The sequence below is a fragment of the Rhipicephalus sanguineus genome, chromosome 7 (genome assembly GCF_013339695.2).
Source record: "Rhipicephalus sanguineus isolate Rsan-2018 chromosome 7, BIME_Rsan_1.4, whole genome shotgun sequence".
Taxonomy (NCBI): domain Eukaryota; kingdom Metazoa; phylum Arthropoda; class Arachnida; order Ixodida; family Ixodidae; genus Rhipicephalus; species Rhipicephalus sanguineus.
This window is the reverse complement of record NC_051182.1, coordinates 146451580-146469824: the sequence shown is the minus strand read 5'-3', so window position 1 is coordinate 146469824 and position 18245 is coordinate 146451580. Positions and strand designations below refer to the sequence as shown.

Below are 18245 nucleotides of genomic sequence, written 5' to 3'. Positions count from 1 at the left end.
AGGCCCGACAGGTTCCAACGTTAAATGGTTATCTGACACCAATTTTTGAAGCTGAGTTTATTCTGCCGTACAAATCCCCTGAATAGAGAGACGACTCCGAGCAAGTGTGGAGCTCAGTAAATGCTGATAGGGTATCTAATTTTGATATTCAAATCGATTGTCTCACGGCGCACCTGCTGGCATCGACCCTATCGTGGCGTCGGGCTACAGTATCAATTCCGGTGACTTCAGTCATCAGTATGGCTAGTCGTGATGACATCAGGTAGCCAAACATTCAAAATCCTATGGTACGATAATTTTTTGTGAAGAGCCGCATGGCAACGAAGCGGGTCCTACTAGCATGCGGCGTTCTGTCAGCTTTTTACAGGAACTCGGTATGCCTGGCGTCCACAAACATGGGCGCCTCAGGGACAACTGAACTTACAAAACTTCGGTCGCTCACAGCGCCACAAAATTCACACAAAAACAAGATAAACCCTTCTTTTTCTCGAATTAAGCCTAATATTTATAATACTCTTAAGCATTTGGAGCGAACTTATAAACAAAATTATAAACAAAACCAACCAGCCCAAATGCGTACCCTTCTACAAAATGTAGTCCAAGATCAAGAAGGGAGCCGACGGATGGATACACGTTATAGATTTCAAAACAGGAGAAAGTGCCTCAGATCAGGCTGGCCGACGTTTCGATAGGGGACCTATCTTTGTCAAAGGCGCCTTGTCATCCCTGGCGTGTTAGTTTTATGGGGTTAGTGATGACGTCATGTCCAGCGGCGGCGTGTCTGTTGCTGTTGGTAATTGATGCCTGGGAAGGCATCAATTACCAATGTAGGCATACACCTTTACACTCGACTTGAGAAGAGCGACATTGTTGTGCGCACTTACCGCTATTTCGTCACAGAGGATGACACATATCAATGTTTTTATGAAATGCTGAAGTAAGGCCAACTATTCAAATGGATTTTTTGAGGAAATGCGTTGGCTAGCCGGATCCCACTGCGCTCATATGTTTTGTCCACATATGCGTACGCTGGGATACAAAGGGTTCAATAGATTTCGCTTAAAACCGGAGCAACGCTGGAACCGATACATATACCAGACTTCTGCGTATCGACGTTTCTGCAGAGGCACCTGCTGTCGGCCTTGCGGATATTGGATCCGTATCAAGTGAAGAACTCGTCTGAAGTGATCCAGTTTCTTGAGAGTGAGGCTAGCGCCTGTCTCTCTGGTTTTAGCGTTGATGTGGAGGACAGCTTTTATTCACTGCCACACAAAAAACTACTTTCCTATGTGCATGATCGTATTGTTAAAGATAATGATGCGCAAGTGTTCCAGGACTGTTGTGGTATTATGTCTGTTGGAGCTTTTCTTCTGTTCTTGGGCTTGTATTTACGGTCCACTGTCATTGGCTCGGGTGAAGACGTCTATACACAGAAGTCTGGTGTATCTTTTCGTTCCGGCGTTGCCCCGGTTTTAAGCGAAATATATTTAAGCAGAGTTGACAGAGAAATTGAATCAGATATAAATGACATCGCAATCAGAATATTTAGGTATGTTGACGATTATCTTCTTCTTGTGGAATTCACGTCGATGTGTTGGGGTTAGAGTGGGTGTTCTGAAGCACTTCTAGAAAAAGGGGGCTAGGGTTATTTTCACTTTTGAGGTTCCCAAAGAAGGGGCTATACAGTCTCTAGATCTGGTCATTCGGTTTGGTGGTTCGCATGTTTGCTGGCTTTATCCACAACGTTCTGTAAAGCCAATTTTGGATTTCAGATCTAGCCACTCTAAGCTAGTAAAATACGGGCTTGCCGCTTCTTGTTTGACCTTAGCGTTAAAGAAAACATGCCCACACCATCTTGCAGAAAGCTTCACTAAGAAGCTGGGGCGTGTTCGGGAGGCACACTTTTCTGCGGCCATCCTGGCTCGCTTTTGTGAAAGAATTCTGCGCAGCTTGAAATCCGAGCTCACAGGTTCGGCTCGTGTTGCGAGTGATCTTGATAAGAAGGCACTCGTCAGTATTCCCTACCTGCGTGGTGTGTCGCACCATCTCAAGAATGTTGGCGCAAGGTACGGTGTTCACGTGTTCTTTTCCGCGAGGAATAAGTCAAGTATAATTAGTGGGGCTGTGGAAAGAACGGTGGAGGGCACTGCACAGAAGTGGTTTGAGTGTAAGGCCAAACATAGCGACGACCTATCAGAATGTGGTAAGGCAGTAGTATGCTCTCTCTCTTGTGCTAACAACTATATCAGGCAGACTGGCCGTTGTCTCGATGAGAGGTTGAATCACTACCGATTATCAATCAAAGCACAGCCATCAACAAAGATGTCATAACACTGCCGTGATCGTAATTGCATCCCGGTTTCCCGAGGAACCAAGGTTCTTGCGCGGCACAAAGAATGTACGACACTTGAGCTAGTTGAAGCTTGTTTTACAAGCTGTGTCGTCAAGCCCTCCGTAGCTTTACACAAAGCAGAGGCTGGTTATCTTGATGCACACGTCTAGGCCCCTTCAAGTTTTTGATCACGCACACGGGCTTATTGCCCCATAAATTTTGGTGTTTTCAACAAAAGAAATCAGTTGTTAGAATGCGCCTGTGCTGTTCTTTTCTCCCTTTGGCCACGTTTTTTTTTTTTTTTTGCGCAGTTTCCCTGATAGTGTACCGGGAGCAAAAAACGGTTCTGATTGCTTTCGGGCGTGGCGTGAGGGCGCGCGTATACGCAACTGGCATCGCGAATAGCTCACGTTCTGGCGTGTCGATATCCCGGCAACAATGAAATAAGGTGACATGAAATTACAGGTGACGTCGATAAAAGATCAGATTACCATGTATCTGAAACGGCTGATCGCCTACAAAGCCGACGATCGAGTGAGCAGCAATAATTGGAAAACGACGCATACGATTACGCACCTGACCGGTGCACCTTATGGCCGCATTTCTGTGCGCTCGCCGGCGCCCGGTTTTTCGCGTAAGACGACGCCGCTGAAATCTGCGAGTTATGAAAGCTTCGCTTACAGGGCCCCTAAACCACGCAGAGGTCGAAATTTAGCCGTGGTATGACAGATTTGCACGAGACTTCAACAAACACAAAGCCACGAGAATTTTTTGAAACGGTGCCGTAATAGCGGAGTCACACGCGTTTGATGATTCAAAAGGGGCCCTGGCTCGTTTCGCTCTTTCCTTCGCTAAGCTCCGTTCATCGGCTCGTCTCTCCTCCTCGCCGTGCTGATGTACTGATCCCCTCGAAAGCTTTCTACAACCAACGTTGTTTTGCACTGCTTCCGGGATCGGAGGTGCTTGAAACTTTTTGAACCTCACGTGGTTTTACATTGCCTCGGGAATCGGCCCACCTTTGACCAAGCGACAGTGTATGTGATGATGTCATTATGTGACGTCACGTTATGTGCCGACGCAGTGACGTCATGGTGACTCCATACATTTTGGCGACCTGTGACGTCATGATTACGTCATAGGGTGTGGACATCACATAAAGATTTTTTTTCTTGACTTGCGTGGACACCGACGTCGCCGACGGTCACTTTTCGCGTTTGATGAGTCATCTAAGACTTTCACCTTAAAATTGCCCATGTGCAGTGTTCGGCGACTGAAACCCGATAGTCGAAGCGCGTGGCTGCTCTCAGTGAGGGTGAGGGCGTTCGTGACATATGGTGTCTGCGTCCGGTAGATAAGCGTTCAGTCTGTGATTCTCGGTGGTGCCGGTGAAGCGCTGCTTACCGTGCCTTCAAAACAATTCTCTTCCGTGCCGCGCCACACGAAGTGGCTCGAGCTGACGGGCGTGCGTAACGAAGGATTGCAGCGCTCCGCCGGTGACACCGAGAACCACAGTCTGAACGGCTGTCTACCGGATGCAGTCAGCGCGTGTCACGAACGCACTCATCCTTCACCGTCACCCTCACCACCAGCAGCGTCCCGCGCTCAGAGGATCGCGTCTCAATCACCGAGCACTGTACATTGATTTAAATGGGCACGTTACTAAAGAACCTCAGCTGGTCGCCACAGTTAATACCGTACCTCCAACCACGGCGTGCCTTAGCAATCATGCAGCTGTTTTGACACGCATGGGCCCCAATTCATCTCGCCGCGAGTCAGCACACAAGAATCACGCCGTGACTGGAATATTTATTAAGGAGTCGTACCCGGAAGGGCTGGCGGTGGATACGCTGAGTCAACGTCTGCCTTATCTGTCCGTCCAGTCCTGAGCCGCCCATCTGCTGTCATTGGCTCGGCCGTACGAGCTTTTACCGAGGCCTCGGCGGCCGTTGACTCACTCGTGTATCTCCTCTGAATCTTTTGCAATGGCGGATCGCAAGACCGCCACTGCCGTGCCTAGTTCGGACGACATGCACATCTGAAAATGTCAACAACAACAGCAAAAAAAAAAAAAATGTCAGCCAGTTCCACGCCGTTAAAACCGTCGGACACCGAAACCTGCAAGCGCGCGATTGCATGTGAGGGCAGACAGACATCTTAGTCTCATTTGTAGCATCATCATCATCATAATCATTTCAAACGTCATTATCGTTTTGCTTTATCATCATCACCATATCGTTTTTATTTCTTTATTCATTCCCCTTCTGGTGACGTGTCCTGCGTGGCGCATGCTACTACTACTACTACTACTACTACTATTTACTACTACTACTACTACTACTACTACTACTACTACTACTACTACTACTACTACTACTACTACTACTACTACTTACTACTACTAGTACTACTACTACCTACTACTACTACTACTACTACTACTACTACTACTACTACTACCACCACTACTACTGCTACTGCTACTACTACGACGACGACGGCGACGACGGCAAGAGGCAGACCTCAGCAAGCTTCGATGTAAGAGGAGCAGCGTTCACCTCATTGTCGTTGTTGATGTTAACGTTTATAGGGTAGATTCCTTATTAATTAAAGAGTGTATTAATTAGCTCGTTATTCATTACGCCTCTTGCCGCAGTGGCACTTAAGAAACCGGTTAGGATCCCCAGCGCGACATATCTTTTTCTCTTAAGCACGCTTTAGAATCTGCCCGGCAGTAATCGAGCCATCCGAGATCGCAGGAGCGTGAGGCCCGGGACCACTCTCCGAAGACATCTTCATGGACCATCCGTAAGGCATAGCGGTCCGCCTAATAGACGCTCGGGTTGAGCACTTACCACCAAATCGTCGAGGTGCTCCAGTACGCTGTACTTGTTTTCGGGCTCCTGTAATGAAATGAAAAATGAATGAAAGAGACGCCGAACAATTGGTTGTAAGATATAAAGCCTATAGATGAGCCTGCATCAGTTTACCTGCTACTTAACAGTCTAGTAAGGGGCACAAAAGGACCATTAGATATGACGATTACCAAAAGAAACAAAGCGGACGCTCATAAATAAAAACAAAAATTTTCAGGGGCGCTCGCCCCATCGGGAAAATGGGGGCTACTAAAGCCTGGCGTGTACGTATCGGACGTACTAGCTTTCTTTCTTCCTTTCTTTCCATACGATTGCGCAATGCTTCCTCCAAACTGCTTCCTTCCTCCAAGCCGGAAATTGAACCTTCATCCACGTGCTTATTAGCGTTACACTTCATTTGCTACCGGCAACAACGACGGTCATGCGTTCATGTCCAGGCAACAATGAAACGTGGCAACGCGAAATGACAAGTGACCTCGATAAAAGATCAGATTCTCGCATCAGAAACAGCTGATCACCGACAAAGCCACGATCGGGAGAGCATCAGTTTTGGAAAACGGCGCATACAAAATACGCGCGTCACCTGAGCACCTTCGAGGGCCGCATTTCTGTACACTCGCCTGCGCTGGGTTTATCGCGTACGACGCCGAATTCTGCGAGTTATAAAAGCTTCGCTTAAATAGCCACGCTTAAAATAGCCAAATAGGTCACTTGCGGGCGAATTATGTGACGCTGCGCCGAAACGTCAGGTATTTTCTCTAGGGGTGTGCGAATATTCGAGTTTCGAATTCGAATCAAATAGTACCTAATCGAATAATTCGATTCGACTTTCGAATAGCTAGTATTCGAAGTTTCGAATAATTCGACAGGACGAATATCTTAAACGCGACAGAGGCCAATGGTGCAACTTGGTGAGGGTGGTATGGCAAAAACTAACGCTAACGTCGTTACAGAAGGCCCTTCGTTAAAACTTTCACTGACATCCTGGTTCAAAAGCGAGCGCATGCTGATCTTAAAGGAGATTATGCCATTTTCGCACATCGAAAAACACACGAGAAAACTGTCAAGCCCTTCACAACTTCGCTCCCGAAACGAAGGCACGGACTTCTTGCGTAGTTCCGTCGCGTTTGCCGCTAGCGCCGTAAAACGTCTTGATTTTGGCCTGCATGCGAAACCCTCGGTCATTGGCTTTGCATGTAAAAGAGAGAGAGAAAGCTCTTTAATGAAAAACAGAGAATTCTGCCGGCGTACCTAAAGGCGCCTACATGCTACTCTGCATAGGGGAGGGGAGTGAGGACAGCAAGGCTCAACTTCCTAAGCACCGCTAGATCTCGGGAATATACTTGGACCTACGTCTTCTCCATCTCAGCAACGTAAAATTTTAAAGTTTCTGTTCCGATTCCTCGAGGACATTCACCGAATTGATAAACTGTAATTTAACTTACATCAGCATCATACGTTGTGACATGTACATACCACGATCATATTATCTTCTTTTTTTCTCCTTCTCCTTTCCTGCCCTCCTTCTCTTGCATGTAAAAATTTGTTCACGCTGGGCAGTCGCCACTGCCGCACCGAACCGCTCGTTCAGAAACATCCATCCTTTCGGCACGCAGATAAAACGCTGCTGTGAACAGGCAACCGAAGATTTTTGGGACCGGAGCACCTATGGCGATGCAGCACAACATTGAAAAACTAGCTACCGTACCCCTTCTGTTAGTCGTTAGAAGGTTTGGAGAGGCGCTGCTGACTGGAATGACGGCTCTTCTATGAACACGCTTGTGCGCCCATAAAAACTGAAACAAAAGCCACTCTCGAACAAGTGCTTAATAAAACTGTCGGCACGCCGTAGCGTCCCTGATTTTTCCTTTGGCCACAGCTGGCGGTACATCATCATCATCATCATCAGCCTGTCTACGCCCACTGAAGGGCAAAGGCCTCTCCCATGTTCCACCAATCAACCCGGTCCTGTGCTCTCTGCTGCCACGTTATACCTACAAACTTCCTAATCTCATCTACCCACCTAATTTTCTGTCTCCCCCACACGCGTTTGCCATCTCTTGGAATCCAATCAGTTACCCTTAACCGGTTATCCTGCCGACGTGCTACGTGCTGGCGGTACACATTTCGTGTAAATATACTATTCGATATTCGATTCGATATTCGATATTTTTGGCCACTATTCGGCACTATTCGATTCGAATTCGATTCGAGGTGAAACTTCACTATTCGCACACCCCTAATTTTCTCATACCACTGCCGTAAAATTGGGATCAAATGGAAGGTTCTGCCTGTCGTTGCATACATAGGCGTGCGCACAGGGGGGGGCAGGGGAGCGCCCCCCCCCCCCCCTAGTCACCTAAGGGGGAGGGGACGCAAAATCTGCCCCTTACATTGACCCCCCTAGACACCTAAGAGGGGGGGGGGCGCAAAATCTGCCTCGTGCATTGACTAAGTAGGGGGGGGGCGCTGCGATGAGCCTTCGCCTCCCCCCCCCTGATGAGGAACCCTGCGCACGCCTATGGTTGCAAAGTATAGCTATTTTGCCAGTGTCAGTGATTTTCCCGTGTCACTGGAGGGTCAGTAGCCTATACGCCATACCGCTTGGCGGTGCTCACTATTTTTTGTCAGCATCACTATTGCCAGAACCAGTCGATAGCCACTTGCCGCTCTACCAATGAAGTCTTGCGCGACGTTTATGATCACGTCACGCGACTCTCCCGCTTGTGACGGCGACCGGTAGTTCGTCTATTGCGCCCTTCAGGACGTGGAAACGCGCCACATACCCCGCTCTCTGCTTCTCTCAAACACACGCACACACTGGCAAACACGCACCGCCCTCTCTCTCTCAAACACACACACACACACACACACACAACACGCAAGCACACATTCACACGAGCATGGGGAGCGATACTTACCACCGCTTGAAACATGGCGATCCTAACGCATTCCGCCATTATCATCATCTGGCAAGAAAAAAAAAAGAGATAGGTCACTCAGAAAACAAAGGCTACCTCAGTCGTCCAGAAAATGAGTAGCACAAAATATTACACGAATGAGCGCTAGTCACTGCTCGCAACACTGTTACAGAAAAACAAAAGAAGATATAAAGGGGCCATGCAACATATTTTCGGCATAGTCACAAACGTTGCCGATCGGTAGTCGAGGCTCCTGAGAACACGCCAGTCAAACATTACGGCGCAGCACGTGGCCTGGAATTTACAATTATTTCTCGAAGTCATTGAAGTATCGTTATCTCTTCTCTCGACAAATGATGCCATAAACCCAAAATGACAACGCCATAAACCCAAAGTCAATGGCCATTGGCTGACTTGAGCATCGTGGGCTGCATAGTTACCGTGACCGCCGCGAGATGCCGCCACATGCCCGCGCACTCGCTCGCGATCACACTGAAAGTAAGCCACGTGTTCATCGAAAAAAGAAAAAGTGCCCGAGGTCATGACGCCCGCTGACGAAGGAACTGATCTTCTTGCCCCCTTGTAATCCCGCTCCCTGCGTAGCTTTCAGCGCTCTCGCTAGTACGAAAGGAAGGAAAAAGCGCTTGAAGCGTGCGACGAATCCCTGTAACTCCGCTCGTACTTCATGGATTCTAAAACTTTTTGCTGCAGTCGATTCGTGAAGCAATAAGCTCTTTTAATGAAGCCGTTCGGCGACGATTACTTGGAAAAGTGCTCCAGGGCCTCTTTAAGCGACTTTCCGTCGAACGAGTATTGGCGTATACTGCATGGTACGGCCAGTGGCATAATCGTACGTACGGCGGGGGCAGGGGGGGGGGGGGCAACCGCTTCCCTTGTCCTTATTACCCTAGTCCCTTATTAACATGTGGGGGGCGCCAAGTCAGCCCCATATATCTAGTACTGAATCGCACCTGTTCCATCATAGTTTAATGTGGTAATGGGAGGTACTAGTCCTCTAATCATAGGGCGAACTATTCGCCTTCGCTGTACAGTCGCCGTCTGACATTGCGCTGGGGCCGCTTGATAGCGCCTCTGACTGGCGTTTGCTAAGGTCCCTAGGGACCTTAGCGTTTGCAGGTGGGTAACGCCATAGAGAAGGAGAGCGCAAATGCTGCTCGACAGCGCAGAAGAGCCGAGAAGCTTATCTCATCGGATCCCGAAGTAGTTGCCTGGCAATTAGCGCTTCAGTGTATGAAGAATAGACAGAAGAAGGCTATAATCCTAGACAATCTGGAAAGCTAAGAATAATCAGCTGAACCTTTGCTAACGCTACGTATATCCTGGCATAGTGAGCTAAGCCACTGCAAATTTTTTCACAAGTTTATCGTGCTGGTTTCTAAGTTTTAGCAACGCTTATCTCATCGGTAATGGGAGGTACTAGTACTCTAATCATAGGGCGAAATTTCAATGCCCCGCACTCTGCCTGGTGGTTGATTATTCGACGGCAAACGGTTTTAGAAAATGCTATAACAAGGCATTCGGGATTCAGAGCTAACACTTGTAAATGTGCCCGACTCCCCACACGTATAAGGACCAGGCTCAACAGAGATATCGTACCAGATCTAACAATCGTGAACAAGGTCCAAAAGGTCGAATTGAGAAATATTTTCGAAGGCCTTGGGAGCGACCACAGAATTATAGAAATCAAGATCGATGAAGCCGAAGGTGACGAAAATAATGGAGCCGCTAAATTGATCTACTCGGACGAGCTTCGCAACGTAAGAGACGATAGGAAGCAAGAGCCAATTGAAAGCATAGAACAATGGGCTAGAAACGTTATCAAAGATGTAAGCAACATCCTTCAGACTATCACGATGGACCAACCGGCGGAGAAGAATGAAATTCGCCTCGCACACTCGTGTGAGGCGAAGCAACCGTTGCAACATAGATGGCGTGAGCAAAACCACAATAGGAGTCTACGTAATCGAATAGCTGGGTTACGCAAAGCGATTGAAGAGAATTGCAAGCAGTTACGCAAGCAATGATGGGATGAGTTCTGCTGTGCTATGGACCAACAAGTTTTTTTTTTCTTGCTGACCAATTATGCTCAAATACCTCCTCGGTTCAGACAATGCCAGGATAGCTCAAAGGGAAAGAATACGAACTCATGGCTGAGGCAAGAGGGACATATCCCCGCCCCAGGCTTAATCGTCGAGCAGGGGTGGTATCAAGAAAAACTTAGAGAAGGCACACAAGCCCTTGGATGAGGATTTCACTATACAAGAGATTAGGGCAGTGGTGCAAAATCCTGATCGAAATCTGCGACGGGACCAGACGAGATTAATAATAAGATGCTAAGAAAAGTGGATGATGAGGCAATAGAGAATATCGCAAAATACATAAGCAAATGCCGGGCCAAGGCATCTATACTCCAACAGTGGAAGCAAGCCCAGGTCATACTTATTCCCGAAGCCTTGGCCGAGGAGGAGACGGCTAGGAAGGATAGGCCCGCTAGACTGTTGTCATTCAGTGACACTAGCTACTTCTATAGAAAGCCGAGGTATATATATATATATATATATATATATATATATATATATATTGTGAGGAATGAGACCAGAGACAGCACCCGTTCCTGGGCCAGCTGTTCTATTCCCTCCTCGTCTTTCTTTTCCTCTGCCCGCTAGCTGTCCCCGCGCGCCAGAGCCCCAGTGTCGATCTTCGTCATCACACTCGGCCATGACTGCAAAGCGCGCGGAGACGTCGACAATATTTCAGGTGGACGGTGCTGGCTGAATCGCGCTGGTCGGACCGTACCACGCGGCAACTCGGTAAGGAGATCCGCCAGAAATGTGTCCGGTGGGCGACACTGGCTGTTTCGTCGTGGTCGGCCCCGACCCCGCTTCAGCATAGTTTGGTGGTCTGCTAGAAGTTTCACTGGCGGGCGACACTGGCTGTGTCGCGGTGGACGATGACCTCGGCCACGCTGCGACTTTGTAGGGAAATTTCTCCCATTGGCCTGTCGTGCACGGAATTGGCAGTGTCGAACTACTCGAAGTTTCCGGCCAAGAGACTTCTCGCGAAGTGTCTGTGATTGCTCGGGTGGGTGGCAATTACTGTTACGGCATGGTGGCAGGCTTGCCTCGAAACGCTGACGTTGGTCCCGCCGCAGCTCTGAACATAGTACAGCATGCCTAACTGTCGCGTGTCGGACTATGTGAGGTCGGGCGCAGTTGTCACGCTGGGTCGAGCTGGCGCTTCCTGATGAAGGGTCACGTGAACAAGATGTGTCCCTGGAGCGAGCAGTGTCGTCAACAGGGCAGCTGGTTTGCGGTGCCAAGTCTCTGACAATAATGACGCCTGGCTGGCCAGGCATCTCGTTTGCGACATCTGGATGTCCTACTTTGTGTAGTGGCATGGCGTAGGTCGCGTTACTGGCGATCGTGGTCTGGTAGTCCTTATGGTCGTGTCGTTCATCTGGCACGACAGGTGGGAGCGCCTGTATATGTTCTGACGACGATGAACGACAGGGCAGTTTCTCCGTTTGTGGAAGGTCTGGCGGCGATATGCTCATGTCCATTACCGACGCAGAGTCCCTGACCTGCAGAGGAGGGGCAGGGCTGCTCCGGTAAGCGTCAAAATCAACGACGTACACCGTCGATGGACAGCAAGGCACCGTTCCAGCCTCAAGGTTGTGGCCCTCCAGAACTCCGTCCTCGGTGGAGGTCTTGGACGCACCGAAGGTACCGGGCAACAGGCCGAAAGCGGCAATCAGGGCTGCACTCCATCCTGCCCAGGACTGCTGCCTCACGCCTTCGTACCCGTGCCACGCCGCGGCACCTTCCCGAAGGCGGTCTACCGCCATGAACCATTTCTGCGCCTCCGTCCAGGCTTCGCGAGCTCCTAAAGCGTTGACGGTCGCCACCCATTTTTCGGCGTCGTCCTGGAAGCCGCGGAACTTCGGTAGTACGAAGGTAGCCTGGGATGGTGAAACGGCAGGCGCGAAACGGCAGAGTGTGTGCGCGAAGTCACCAAGTTGAATAGAGACCTGGCTGAGGGTAGACCGGAGCTCTCTACGTTGCTCAGGCGAGCTGGCCTCGAGGTCTAGCGAGGTGGCTACATCCAACATGGCGTTGGTTGCTGTCAGTGCCGGAATAATGGGAGGAAACAGCGTAGAGCTCGACGCTGTCAAGGCGTTGGCCGTGACGCGGAGTCGCGCAATGGTACGCCGCAGGTGCGCGGCGCTCTCCGATGGTTCGTGTGCGGAGCCAGTGATGTTGTACCAGCAGGCCGTGGTGGTTGGGCCCACGACGGCGGGCTGCTGGACTGAAGGAACTCGTACCGCACCCCAAAGCGGCTCAGGTGCCGATGGAGCCCTGAATGAGAGGGTGTCGCCACGGGAAGCGTGAGCGGCATTCCTGGGCAACGGGAGGCCGTTTACTGTCTTGGCGGCGCCGGTGTAAGCATGCCCTTGAGCCACCGAGGAGGCCTCGACGCCGTCCTGGGATGGTTTGATGGGTAGCTGTAGCAGCGGTCGGGCCACGGTGTCCATAACCGAGGAAGCGTGGACGGCGTTCCTAGGATTGGGAGACCCGCGCTGCCGAAGACGACATTTGCAGCGAAGCACGCAGATACACGGCCAATTTTTCCTCTGCCCGCTAGCTGTCCCCGCGCGCCAGAGCCCCGGTGTCGATCTTCGTCATCACAATATATATATATATATATATATATATATATATATATATATATATATATATATATATATATATATATATATATATATCCACCTCCTAGCCCGAAATTTGACAGGTCTCAGCAGTTGACTGGAGGTGCCTTTAAGCCAGAACTTACACGAACCCGGTACAACTTAACTGAATGTTTCCGGTATTACACCCTCAGGCAAAACGTAAATTATGTAATTATAGGGCAGCCACCCTAGAGCATATACTCTGCGATGACGAAATAGTTCAGAATAGAAATGCAGTCCCCCCGCTTGAATAGGGGCGTGGTAGAGAGCCGCACTGACTAGCTCAGATTTCCAGGAACATCTGGGCTATACAGCAAGCCCTCGAAGCTACCCAAAACTTCCCTCTGTACTGCCCCCGCCATGGCCCAGACCTAGGCCATCGATTTGCTGGATAATTAATAGGTTGGTGACATCAAATTTGTGGCTTGCGCGTTCTTTGTTGCAAACGTTTATTGCTCCAGGAAGCATAATACACGCTCCAAGATTCCACTATTCTCGCTGAACAAGTTTATGTAGCCTTATTTATGTAAACGACTTTCGATTTCGGTTTCCGGGCGCCGAGTTGGACAGTGACGTCACTGTGTAGGAAGCTTGAACACGCGGGCCCACAGTGGTGGGACGCACGCAGTGCTGCATCACCTGCTGTCGCACACACACGCGAGTAACCATCCGGATACCTCCAACGCCCGCTAAAATTTTCTGACAGAGAATATTAGCGTGTACGGTATTCTGGAATGCGCAGAGATGTTTGCGGAGTACTGGTCATTATACCTATATGGTTAAGTAGCGCACTTTGGACGGGGACAAAAGGAATAGGAAGGACACGACACTCACTATACTCGCAAGTGAATTTATTTCAGGAAAAATACTTCAATATATATGCACCCAAGCACCCCCGAGCGACACAGAAATGAATCAACCCTCAGTATAACTGGTCAAAGACCAAATTCTTACACACTCTTGTGAAAGGATTGGCGATGCACGTGTAAAGATGAACCAACAATCAATGTATTCTTATCTAGGACCAAACTTTCTGCACACACTAAAGCGATACAAAAAAAAAAACAAATCTTAACGAAACACATGCAGCTTATACACTTGAAAAAAAAATCACAGCATATCCACGGAGTGAATGATGATGAGTGGGCGAAGCTGCGGAGGTTCATCGGTAAACCGTGTATCTTCCGTGAATTCTGCCCAGTACATCATCACCGACGTGAGATCGGGCGCGATGAGAGTTATGACGACTTGCAGCTCACTTTAATTTTACACGTACGCTGTGAATTTTTATTGTTTAATCACGCACAGGAGAAATCGCACACACGCACTACCTTGGAGGTCACAATCCAGTGCCTATATATAAGGGGTGGTCAGCGAACGGTTGTGCAGCGCGAGCGGTCGGTTTTTTCAATCAAGACGCTGCCGCGACGCTGCCTCGCGACGCTGCCTGCGTCGGCGCCGCTGCGCCGCGAGGCAAGATTAGGGGGGGGGGGGGGACCGTAGGAGAGGAGAAAGAGGGGGAAGCGTAGGAGAGGAGAGGGCGATACATATCACGTACTGTCGCAGCGCATTGTCTTTAGGGAGCCTTCATGTGTGCACGCTCACGGCTGGGCAGTATCGCGATATAAGAGTATCGCGATAGTATCTCAGAGATACTTTTGAGTATCTGTATTTCTGTATCGAGATACATTTGAAGAATGTATTTGTATCTCAGTAGTGAAATACATTTACGATGTGTCGCCTGTATCGGACACGGGTATTTCGTTACATTGTTTTTTTTTTGTGTCGGAAATGAGTTGAGGCGTGTTTCCAATGGAGGAATGGCGTTTTTTTTCTTTTTTTGTGCCAAGACAAGCAAAGACGCGCCGTTGGTCGCCGACAGATAGGGTGGCGATGGTTTCCCCTCAAGCACAGAATGGTTCATGTGGTAAAGCGCGCGACGCCGCAGACGACAGAATCGCGGGGGCAGTGTTGTCGGCCTCTGCCGACAAAAGTCGCTGTCTCTCAAGGTCAGTGCAGCACGCCTAATTTTTTTCGGGTGGGAAGCCGTTACTTCGCTACCCCCCGCGCGGATACCGCCTTGGAACAGAGGCTTTGCAATGCTTCGCGTGCGTTCAGTTCTCAAAGCGGCGGCACTTCCAAAAGCAGTTGCCGTAGTCGCGGCGGAAGTGACTAGAAGTTGGCTATCTTTGACGCGCTTTCAGCCACCTCTCCAATGTCAGGGTGCGTTCCTAATTGATTACATGTGTGAAACGGTCTTTTGTGGTAGCAGGCTCCCCCACCGCCGGAGCCGACTTCGCCTGTTGCGGCTTTCTGAAATGGGTGCTGGTAGCGTCGGTGGTGGTGACAGTTTCATTGAAGCCGACAGGGTCAGACGGCTGAGGATTCCGAAAATGGGGACAGACTTCGGATTCTGAACAGTCAGAACAACCCAAGTGAGGGCGGAAGTGTTTCGGTATGTAGATGACCCGAGAAGATATATCGCCACGCTGCAGGGCAATACGGCTATGAAGGCGATATTTACTCACTATAACACGAATGTGTGCTCGCCTTCAGCGGTAGACAGACTTTTTTTCTTTCGTGAGTCTTGTGCTGCGGCTGAACCAACGCTGTTAGAAGACAGCCTACTTGAGAAGCCTACACAGCACACTTCTCAGCAAAGCAGATCTTAAAAACAAATGTATGCTTTTTCTCAATTCACTGGTATTCATTAGTGATTCGAGTGATTTGCTTAAAGTGTGCTTTGTCTAGCATAGCTGAGTTTGTTCGCCAAGTATGTCATTTCAGTGCCTTGTTACTGTTAACTGTGGACATATCTACTAGCGCTAAAAACACGAAGGACGAGGTAAAGACAGCAGACAGGACGCAGCGCTAACGTCCTGTCTGCTGTCTTTACCTCGTCCTTCGTGTTTTTAGCGCTTGTAGATATGTCCACAGTTAATACGCACCAACTAGCCCAACTCGCTTCTCTAATACTTGTTACTGTTGCTGTGAAATAGCGTATTTTTATATTTTTATTGCAATTGATACTTGTAATTATGTCATTATTACTAATTATCTACTTTGTCCAACCCCCTCCCCTGCAATGTCTTAATGGCGCTGAGGGTACTGTAATAAATAAATAAATGAACTGAACGTTTCGATGCGCTCTAACTTTAATTACAACATTATGTTGCACTAATAAGTGTCTTTGCGTAGTATGAGCATCCTTGAAATAAAAAAAGTATTCCAGTATCTGTATCGCTGTAACTGTATTCCGGAATACTTTTTTCGTCTTATTGCAAAAGTATCTCCGAAATATCCCGTTACGTTGAAGGCAAATGTATCTCAGTATCTGTATTTTAGGCTTCTAGTTCATGTATTTCGATATCTGTATTCCGGAATACTCTTCTGAGTATCTCTGCCCAGCCCTGTGCACGCTCCCTCCGTTTTTAAGACTGGTTACACACTACTACGACGGGGACGAACGGGTGCCGCTATAAGGAGCTTCGCCCCTAAAAATCATGTACATTCTATGGTTATTGCAAGATGTTCTACTAGAAATCTACGCTGGCTTAAAATGGAAAAAGCGGAGTACTGGAGTACATCTTGTGACGTTTCGTACAACCACATATATAGGTGCGCTTCTGCGTTTTCGCTTAGTCGCCGTGGCGAAAAATAATTTTTTTTTAAAGGCAGCGCAATCGGAACTGCGCCGCTGCCTCGAATTTACACTAGCAGAGAAGTACAATGCATTAGGTTTCTGCAACAACAATTCTGTGCTTGCCTGGTTCATCTTAGTGCCTCCAGAGGGCCCAACTTATCCTGTCTCACATTTCACGGCTACGGTAACCCGGTTTACTAAAGCAAAAAAGTTTGCGCACAAACTAAAATTCTTTGTTGTCGCCTTCGTAGGTTCACACGACGATGCGAAACAATTTGCAAAATGCGAGCAAGTCAAATGGCTGCTTCGGCAACACGCTGAGAAAAAATGAGTGTAGGTTCGCAGCCGATGCTCTCTTGGCTTGTCCGGTGCAGCGGAGCTGGGGGTCACCGCTCATTGCACGTCACTCTAACGTGGTCTGACGTCACTAAAACTTACGTTACGCTTCCTACGCGGTGACGTCTGTGCCAGTCGCGTTAGCGATGGGTCTCGATCGCGAGAAAAAGCATTTAGGTACAATTTAGAAGCGAATTAAAATATGTTCTAAACGTTTGCCGTGTCCAACACTTCGTGCTGAGTGTCCTTGCATACAGAGGAAGCCTACAGCAAGCTTTTTATATCCTCAAAATTTGGTATCTCCACCCATTTAACAAAGATGCCTCACTCACACACACTTTCTGCTGATCTACGGTGGGTTCGCCTGCAAGAAGCATTTCTTATGCTGAGAAATAGCGTGAAAGCACTGTGTCAGTTCTCCAGAATATCAGGACTAAGCAATTTGCCGAAGAACTGTTTGTATTTGTGCATCTGGTCAACATGTAGCATTTAAGTTAGCCCCATCAGGATTCCTAAAGGGATCGACAACTGACCGGGACGTGTCATTAGATTCTTGTGGAAACGACAAGACCGCAAATTACAGTGACATATTCTAGATGCCTCTTCGCGATCAAAGTAGGATTTATATTTTTAACTCGCGCTTAAAAGTGACAAGAAACCGGTATGTCGCGCGGCCTATGAGGACGAGCCTTGCTGCTAGATTATGGAGTTGTTCAGCCAGCTGTACGTAGTTTGATGCGTTCATGCACCCCCTAACAAGCGCTCAAAATTAGAGTATGTATATTATTATCGATCCCCGCTATGTTATGTGCTGCTTACGAGTTAAAAAATGTTGCCTGTTGAGAAGCCGCGCTTTCTTCGCGGCCACTAATGGGACGTCTCGAGCCATGGCGCATGCGCGACAGTGCACTCATGCGTGATTAGACACTCAGACCGGTAAATTTCCCGTTGCGCTAAAAAACAGGTACGCAAAAAATGGTTGTCGGTCTCTTGAAGCAAAGTCACGTCAAATTCTATTAGTCAGGTAATGCCAAATCAAGCCATACCAAGTCAGCTCATTCGAGAACATGCCATGTCAGGTCAAGCGAAATTATGCCAACTCAGCAGGCCCGTAGCCAGATGTGTGTGTGTGTGGGGGGGGGGGGGGGGAGCTATGGGCCCGCCACCCCCCCCCCCGAAATTTTGGTGAAATAGATGTTTTTACTAAAAATAAATAATGAAAATAGATGTTTTTCTGATAAATATTCCTGGCTACGGGCCTGCAACTCGGGTCATACCAAGTCGGTTCATGCGAGGTTATGCCAAGTTAGGTCAAGCCAAATCATGCCATGTCAGGCCATGCCAATAAATTTGCGCGAGGCCGTGCCAAATTAGATGACGCGAACGCAAGACA

The 18245-nt window shown here is 48.7% G+C and overlaps 1 protein-coding gene across 1 annotated transcript in view; it reads left to right on the top strand.

Moving 5' to 3' along the window:
- LOC119400202 (uncharacterized) overlaps nucleotides 1–18245 on the top strand; it is a 366922-nt gene that overhangs the window by 250596 nt on the left and 98081 nt on the right. The gene's annotated exons all lie outside the window — the stretch shown is intronic.